This window comes from Cherax quadricarinatus, chromosome 59, assembly GCF_038502225.1.
Source record: "Cherax quadricarinatus isolate ZL_2023a chromosome 59, ASM3850222v1, whole genome shotgun sequence".
NCBI classification, from domain to species: domain Eukaryota; kingdom Metazoa; phylum Arthropoda; class Malacostraca; order Decapoda; family Parastacidae; genus Cherax; species Cherax quadricarinatus.
Genome location: NC_091350.1, coordinates 9,213,272 through 9,222,575, shown reverse-complemented (window position 1 = coordinate 9,222,575; position 9,304 = coordinate 9,213,272). Strand labels below are relative to the sequence as shown.

Sequence of the window (9,304 nt, the reverse complement as noted above, 5' to 3'; positions counted from 1 at the left end):
TGTTGCTCCTGCTGTTGTTGCTCCTGCTGTTGTTGTCGCTGCTGTTGTTGTTACTGCTGTTGTTGTTGCTACTATTGTTGCTGTTTCTGTTGTTTTTGCTGTTGTTGTTGCTTCTGCTGTTGTTATTGTTGTTGCTGCTGTTGCTGTTATTGTTGTTGCTTCTGCTGTTGCTGCTGCTGTTGTTGTTGCTATTGTTGTTGTTGCTGTTCTTGCTCCTGCTGTTGCTGCTATTGTTCCTACTGTTGCTGCTATTGTTGTTGCTATTGTTGCTGCTTCTGTTGTTTTTGCTGTTGCTGCTGCTGTTGTTGTTGTTGCTACTGTTGTTGTTGTTGCTTCTGTTGTTGCTGCTGCTGTTATTGTTGTTGCTTCTGTTCTTGTTGCTGTTGTTGCTATTATTATGAGGGGAAGCGCTAAACCCAAAGAGGTCACACAGCGCCTGGGAAGAAAAAGGATGCAAGTCCGGTTGTGTCTCTGACATGGGGGTAACTAGGTTCGATCCGAGGAAGGGGAGGGAGTAGAGAGGGCGGGGAAGGTTAGCTCAACTTTCACGGATCAAAAGCCCCCATCTCCCCTTTTACCAACACGAAAGAATCCTTCATCTGAACACCAGAGAAATTTGTGAACATCTCAAGAACTGACAAGAGCATTTCCTGTGAGTTACCATATATATATATATATATATATATATATATATATATATATATATATATATATATATATATATATATATATATATATATATATATATATATATACGTATATATATCGTTGATACGCTAATTTATTGTGGAAAATGATCTTATATATGTGAATTAAAAATGAATGTTGTTGTATGTTCATATACATTATTTTCCAGGTATAAACACCGCTGGTATAAATAAAAACAAATGTGTATATCTACATTTTATCACAGTCTACATCACTTCACTGGCATTTCCTGTCTAGTAATAAAGTTCTTGTGAATAAGAAATTATTATTATTATTATTATTATTATTATTACACTGGTTATTATTATATTTAGCAAGTATACAAGATCAAAGTGACTTATTTATGGAAAAGCGCTAAAGCAGTAGGGGGGTCACAGCGCCTGGGTCACGGAAGGTAATCACGGGGGGGGGGGCTGGTGGAGAGTGGAAGATAGCTAATATTCCAGGGATCTAGAGTTCTCGTACCTAACGTGTATAGAACGTATGTGTGTGTGTACGTACGTACGCGTGGCTGGAGCAGCGTGGAACAGCTGACTTGGTAGTGTTCAGTCCCGCGTCCCTGCGCTATCAGTGAAGCTCACGCCCCCTTTTCTCCATGATATTAGCTGTTTAGCTGCTCCCTAGCAGGTATGTGGCTCCCTCTCGCCCTCGGGGGTGGTTGTTAGCGTGTCAGGGGTAGTTTAGGTGAGTTGTGGAGGTGGTTACAGAGACAGGAGGAAGCCAGTTACTGTTGCACCACCCAGGAGGCAGCCAGGCGCATTCCACCACATTTATTATTTACACGATTGGAAATAAGCTGGATTCAAATGGAAATAAGTCACTTTGACTTTTTTGGAGGATATCGTAGATAATTTACACATGTTATGCAAAACAACCATAGGGGATAATTCAATGATAGTTCTAAGCTTTTCGTGTTGCATTGAACACAATATTCTAGCTAGAGTTGTTTTATTGAATAAATCTACCTGAACTTCCTACTCATTTTACGTGTTGATTGCAACACGTAACCTTGCTGCAACCTTTAAAACCCATGCCTCACACCCATACAACAGTATTGGTACCCCTATACTCTGATGGAAATAAGTCACTCTGACTTTTTTGGGTTATCCCAGGTTCTCTACACATATGCTGCTATGTATGATAATTCTATGTAACTATTTGTGTATATCTGAATAAATTTACTTACACGAAGTTATTTGTGTATCAGAGTATAATTCCCCCCATGGTTGTTTTGCATCTTGCATGACTTGTGCGCGATTATTGCATGATATTATGTAAGATAATTGTACTTATGTGTACCTGTGCCTAAATAAACATGTTATTATGTATGATAATTGTACTTATGTGTACCTGTGCCTAAATAAACTTTAACTTACCAAACTTTAATTTTGCAATGGCCTTAAATACTGAATTATGCATAATTTAAACTTTGATAACTCAAATGTCCAATAATATTAGTTTTATTTATGGTAATAACTTTGTGGGTCTTTTATTTCTCATGTAAACTTTTATTTAAGCATTGTATGCATATTTTTTTTGCAGTTTCTTGAGGTCATACATGTTTTTGCCACATGAAAATTATATAGGGCAAATTTAACCTAGGATGGTTCAAATAAAAAATGTGAAATGCCCGAAATAGGCTTTAAAAAATTGCATATTTTTGTATAATTCTTTGAGATAAATGTATAATTTTCATCAGTATTTTTTTTATTGGTGACCCTGAAGTACTAAACTCGTTGGAGTCGTCCAGTGCCTTGGGACTGTGGCAACGTTTCGCCCTGTTAAGATTAATAAGTTTATTTAGGTATAGGTACACGTAAGTACAATTATCATACATAGTAACATAGGTCTAAATTACCTAAGATAATCCCCCCCCCAAAAAAAAAAGTCAAAGTGCCTTATTTCCATTGGTGGTCGAAACGTTGTACTGATATAAGAGTGATTTCTTGTACAGCTACATTCGTGTACCTGTTACTGTAAACTAATGTTAATGTAAATAACTCCTACTTACCTTACTCACAGTATATCTCCTTTTATTATAATTGATTTTCGCACAGTTGAATTACTTAGCTGTTTAACTTGCAAGGTTTAAATAAGATATTACAAGGATAACAATGGAAATAAGTCACTGACTTTTTTTTTGGGGGGGGGGGGGGTGTTATCCAAGGTAATTTACACTATGATAATTTTACTTTATGTGTACTTCTGCTTAATTATTATTATAATCAAAAAGAAGCGCTAAGCCACAAACTTCTGCCTAAATAAACGCACTTATTCAATTGTCTTCAGTGAGTAATTTGGAGTCACATTAACAGACCTTGACTAGCAACCCCTTTTTCCCTTATTGAAACAAATACAAATGCAAATTTTTCTTTCTTTATGTAGTACAGTAATAATGTAGTGTATATATAAAAATAATGGTAGGCACGAAATAACCCCAGTGGAAATAGTTGATTTTTTGGGGGGTTATCCGAGGTAGTTTACACATGTTACAAGGTAAGATAAGATAAGATTTTGTTGGAATTTTCGACCTCGGAAGGTTAGCCACCACTATCTGGAGGTTATCTGGATATCAGGATAACCCAAGAAAATCAGTGCTTCATCAAGGACTGTCTTGTCTTATTTCCTACCGCAGCGCTGTATAGCCCTTGTGGTTTAGCGCTTCTTTTTGATTATAATAATAATTGATTATTTCCATTGTGGTCCTTCAATCTTGTCCCCCAGGATGCCACCCACACCAGTCCACTGACACCCAGGTACCTACTTGTTTGCTAGGTGAACAGGGACAGTAGGTGGAAGGAAAACATGCCCTATGTTTCCACCCGGCCGGGGATTGAACCATAGAAACTCAGTGTGTGAGACAGAGCGTTGCCAACCTGGCCACGGGTGTGATGGCTGTACTGGTGTTTACCTGTACCTAAATAAACTTTTCTCTTTTGGTGTCGACGTTTCCTTCCCAGCTCGATTAATTGCAACTAATAAATGCAATAAAACTTTATTTTCTATATTGAAAGTTCAATAAAATTGTGTAACAAGTGAACGACTGAAAGGTCACGTTGTTTGAATGTATTGAGTTAAATTAGGTTAAGTCTGCATAATGTACTATCCCTGTAAAATATGTGACCTCAAAGCCAATGTGAAAAAAAAATAAGAATAAATAAAAAAAACTTTTAACTTATCTCATGAAACGTTCTGGTAGTCGAATGCGCCGGTTTTTTGGCGTAACCTCGATAGTACAACACCCATTATTATTTTCTGTCATTCGCACGTTATAACGAAAATTTACACTTGCCTGGGTAATTATAAGGCAAATTCGACACCCAAGCATGGAATTTATATATTAAAACGGATAGATAAGAAATTTGTTGTAGGAAATATCCAGGGATGGTAGTTTGTTTTGACGACACCTCCCAGCTAGGAGGGACAGGGGGGGTTAGTGGGAGGGGAGAAAGAGGACGCCAGGGAGGGAGGACACCAGGAAGGATAGGATGGCACATGGAGGGATAAGATAAGATAAGATTTCGTTCGGATTTTTAACCCCGGAGGGTTAGCCACCCAGGATAACCCAAGAAAGTCAGTGCGTCATCGAGGACTGTCTAACTTATTTCCAGTGGGGTCCTTAATCTTGTCCCCCAGGATGCGACCCACACCAGTCGACTAACACCCAGGTACCTATTTGCTGCTAGGTGAACAGGACAGTAGGTGTAAGGAAACGTGTCGGAATTTCCACCCGCCGGGAATCGAACCCGGGCCCTCCGTGTGTGAAGCGGGAGCTTTAGCCACCAGACCACCGGGCCACCGAGGGAACATAAGAACATAAGAACATAAGAACGAAGGAACACTGCAGAAGGCCTACTGGCCCATGCGAGGCAGGTCCAAGTCCCTACCGGCTTAAGCCAATGCACCCAACCTAGTCAGGTCAGGTCACATTGACTTAAGGGAGGAACACGGCAACCGACCTGTTAGCACAAGCGATCAGGTCTAACTCACACCCACCCACATCTACTCATGTATTTATCCAACCTATTTTTAAAGCTACACAACGTTCTGGCCTCTATAACGGTACTTGGGAGTTTGTTCCACTCATCCACAACTCTATTACCAAACCAGTACTTTCCTATATCCCTCCTGAATCTGAATTTTTCCAACTTAAAACCATTGCTGCGAGTCCTGTCTAGGCTAGATATTTTCAGCACACTATTTACATCCCCTTTATTTATTCCTGTCTTCCACTTATAAACCTCAATCATATCCCCCCTAATTCTACGTCTTTCTAGAGAGTGCAGTTTCAGGGCCCTTAGTCTATCCTCATAGGGAAGGTTTCTGATACATGGGATCATCTTTGTCATCCTCCTTTGTACATTTTCCAGAGAATTTATATCCATTCTGTAATACGGTGACCAAAACTGTGCAGCATAATCTAAATGAGGCCTAACCAAGGATGTATAGAGTTGAAGAACAACCTGAGGACTCCTATTATTTATGCTTCTTGATATGAAGCCAAGGATTCTATTAGCTTTATTGCGAACACTTATGCACTGTTGTCTTGGTTTCAGATTACTGCTAACCAGAACTCCTAAATCTTTTTCGCAATCCGTAATATTAAGATCTACATTATTTAGTTTATATGTGGCATGGTTATTGTCCTGTCCAACATTTAGAACTTTGCATTTGTCTATATTAAACTGCATCTGCCACTTCTCCGACCACTGCATCAGTCTATTCAAATCTTCCTGGAGTGCTCGAATGTCCTCGTCAGAATGAATTCGACGGCCTATTTTGGTGTCATCGGCAAACTTGCCGATGTCGCTCTTTATGCCCTCATCTATGTCGTTTATGTAGATTGTGAACAGCAGGGGGCCCAACACTGACCCCTGTGGAACACCGCTCGTGACGCTTCCCCACTCTGATTTCTCCCCATTTATGCAAACTCTCTGCTGCCTATTTGTCAACCATGCCTCTATCCAGGAAAAAATTTCTCCTCCTATTCCATGTGCTTTAATTTTCCTCAATAGTCTCTGATGTGGGACCCTGTCAAAAGCCTTACTGAAGTCCATATACACAATATCATATTCATTACCATGATCTACCTCCTCAAATACCTTAGTGAAAAAAGTTAATAAATTCGTAAGGCAGGAACGCCCCTTTGTAAAACCATGCTGAGATTCGTTGATTAATTTATGCTTTTCAAGGTGGCTACGAACTGCCTCGGCAATTATTGATTCCATAAATTTTCCCACTATGGAGGTTAGGCTTATTGGTCTATAGTTCGAAGCTAAGGACCTGTCACCTGTTTTGAAAATAGGTATCACATTTGCCATTTTCCACTTATCTGGCACCATGCCAGTTTGTAGTGATATGTTGAAAAGATTAGCCAAAGGTGTGCTAAGCTCCTCTTTACATTCCTTTAGAACCCTTGCATACAGTTCATCAGGGCCTGGGGATTTGTTAGGTTTTAATTTATCTATTTGCCTAAGGACCATGTCACTTGTGACCCTAATAGTGCACAGTTTATTATCGTCCTGTTCTACATAATTTATCATTACTGGAATATCGCTGGTATCCTCCTGTGTAAAAACTGAGAGGAAGTATGTGTTAAAAATTCTACACATTTCCTTATCACTGTCCGTGAGCTGACCCGAGGAACTTTTGAGTGGGCCTATCTTGTCCCTGATCTTACTTCTGTATACCTGAAAGAATCCTTTTGGGTTAGTCTTCGATTCTCTTGCAACTTTAACCTCATAATCTCTTTTTGCTTTTCTAATTCCCTTTTTTATTTCTCTCTTTAACTGAATATATCGATTTCTTAATTGCCCCTCTCCTCTTTTGATTTGCCTATATATGCCTCTCTTTTGACCAATCAGATATTTTAATCTATTGTTCATCCATTTAGGATCATTTTTGTTTGATCTGATTTCCCTATTTGGAACATAATTTGACTGAGCAGCTAGAACTATGCCCTGGAAAGCATCATATCGGCAACCATCACCACCTACCTGACCCCTAGTCAGGTCATTCCAGTTCAGCCCACCTAAGTAATTTTTCAGTCCTATGAAATCAGCCAAGCGAAAGTCAGGGACGGAGACTTGATTGCCATTATTAGGGGAATTCCATGATATGTTAAAACTGAGTGATTTGTGATCACTCTCCCCAAGCTCATCATTAACCTCAAGATTATTAATTAGTGTTTCCCTACTGGCAAGAACCAAGTCAAGGAGGTTATTTCCCCTAGTTGGCTCTGTCACAAACTGTTTTAAAAAACAATCCTGGATCGTATCAAGAAAGTCACCCGACTCTAAATTTCCTGTCAAATTGCTCCAGTCAATCTGTCTATAGTTGAAATCTCCCATTAGCACAACATTTTCGTATGTAGATGCCTTACGAATTTCGTCCCATAGAAGTTTACTGCACTCCCTATCAAGATTTGGGGCCCTGTAAATCACACCCAAAATTAGTTTTTCTCGGCCCTCGAGAAGCTGTAACCAAACAGATTCAGTGGCTGACGCTTCTAATTTAATATCTTGTCTAACACAACAATTTAAATTGTCTCTGACATACATCGCTACTCCACCACCTTTCCTGTTGACCCTGTCAGTGTGGAATAATTTATAGCCTTGTATGTGACATTCAGAGGGCATCTCTCTATCTTTCAGATTGAGCCAGGTCTCTGTTATAGCAATAATATCTATGTTTCCTGCACTTGCAATTAATCTTAGCTCATCTATCTTATTTCTAACACTCCTGCTATTAGTATAGTAAACCTTAAGGGAGCTAGTCCCTTGCTGCCCTCTGCTGTCCCCCTTTGTTTGCTGACCTGTTCTATTGTCTTTATTTATAACTTCATGCTGAATGCCTTTTATACATTTACTGTTTCCAACCCTAGTGTTGCAACCTGCTTGTTTCCCACACACACCCATACCTCTATCTTCCATCAGTTTAAAATCATAGGCATTTCACCAATGGCCTTCTCAATCGAGTCTGCAAGTGCTACCACCCCTGCCCCAGAGAGATGAACCCCATCCCTTGCATACATATCATGTTTGCCATAAAAGTTGTTCCAGTTGTCAATGAATGGGATTGCAAGTTCCTTGCAGTATCTGTCTAGCCAGCAATTTACACCAATTGCCCTAGACAACCATTCATTTCCTACTCCCCTTCTAGGCAAGATGCTACATATGATTGGGATCCCTCCCTTAGACTTAATGAAATCTATAGCTGACCTGTACTTATCTAGCAGCTCTTCTCTCCTACCCTTCCCAATATCATTTCCACCAGCACTGAGACAGATAATGGGCTTGTTCCCATTACCTGACATGATATTATCCAGTCTGTTGACAATGTCCCCAACACCAGCTCCAGGGAAGCACACTCTATCTCTCATCTTCTTATTCCTATTACAAAAAGCACGGTCAACATATCTTACCTGAGAGTCACCAACCACAAGAATGCGCTTACCTTCATTAGCAGGGGCAGTAGTACCCTTACCTTCACTGGCCACTGAAGTACATTCATCCTGGAGAACAGAGAAGCGATTTCCTACCTTCAGATCTTCACTCTTAACTTTCCTTACTCTGATGCGCCTCCCATTACTGTGAACAACTCGCCACTTGTAGCAGGTGCTGGCGGACACCTCACTGCTGGTAGCCGTTGCTACCTCCCCACCTACAGCCTCCTCACAGTGAGAGACAGACTGCACCTCACTGCTAGAAGCCTCATTCCCCACATCTCCAACCACCTCACACTCTCTCCCAGGCCCATTGAGGTGGACCTTCAGCCTCCTAATCTCCTCCTGGAGAAGCAAGACCTCCTCCTTCAACTCTCCAACCTCAGTTTTTAAAACACTGCAGAAGCAAGCCATTCTTTGTAACCGTCCACGCTAATCCCCAAAGCAGCTCAGGAAACATGAATAATAATAATATCTTTATTTCTACAAGTACACATACAAGGTATACAGTCCTAGCTGACATCAATGACTTACTACTATATAGAAAGCCGCTGGTTATGCGGAGCATTTCGGGGAAATTAGGCCTAGTTTTGTCCCAGGATGCGACCCACACAGTCGACTAACACCAAGGCACCCATTTTATACTGATGGAAAGAGGAAAGCAGGACGGAGGGAAAGTGGAAGATGGACGCCTGGAGGAAGGTGGACGTCTGGAGGAAGGTGGATGCCTGGAGGAAGATGGACGCCTGGAGGAAGGTAGATGCCTAGAGGAAGATGGACGCCTGGAGGAAGATGGACGCCTGGAGGAAGATGGACGCCTGGAGGAAGATGGACGCCTGGAGGAAGGTGGACGTCTGGAGGAAGGTGGATGCCTGGAGGAAGATGGACGCCTGGAGGAGAGTAGATGCCTAGAGGAAGATGGACGCCTGGAAGAAGATGGACGATTGGAGGAAGATGGACGCCTGGAGGAAGATGGACGCCTGGAGGAAGATGAACGCCTGGAGGAAGACGGACGCCTGGAGGGAGAAGGGACGACGCCTACCTAGGGTAACGTCATGAAATCACCGCCCCCGTGGCCCAGTCCCAGACCAAGCCTCCAGGTTTGTGACCTGATCGCTCAGACTGTTAGTGATGGCCACCCAGCAGTCCAAC

The 9,304-nt window shown here is 41.3% G+C and overlaps 1 protein-coding gene across 2 annotated transcripts in view; it reads left to right on the top strand.

The window, feature by feature from the left end:
* The first annotated feature begins 1,182 nt into the window (after window positions 1-1,182).
* LOC128698795 (uncharacterized) overlaps window positions 1,183-9,304 on the top strand; it is a 49,254-nt gene continuing 41,132 nt past the window's right edge. The window contains exon 1 of one of the 2 annotated variants that reach the window (XM_053791187.2): window positions 1,183-1,335. The gene's annotated coding sequence lies outside the window, so the exon portion shown is untranslated. The remainder of the gene's footprint in view (window positions 1,336-9,304) is intronic. The other variant, XM_053791186.2, reaches the window with a different exon arrangement.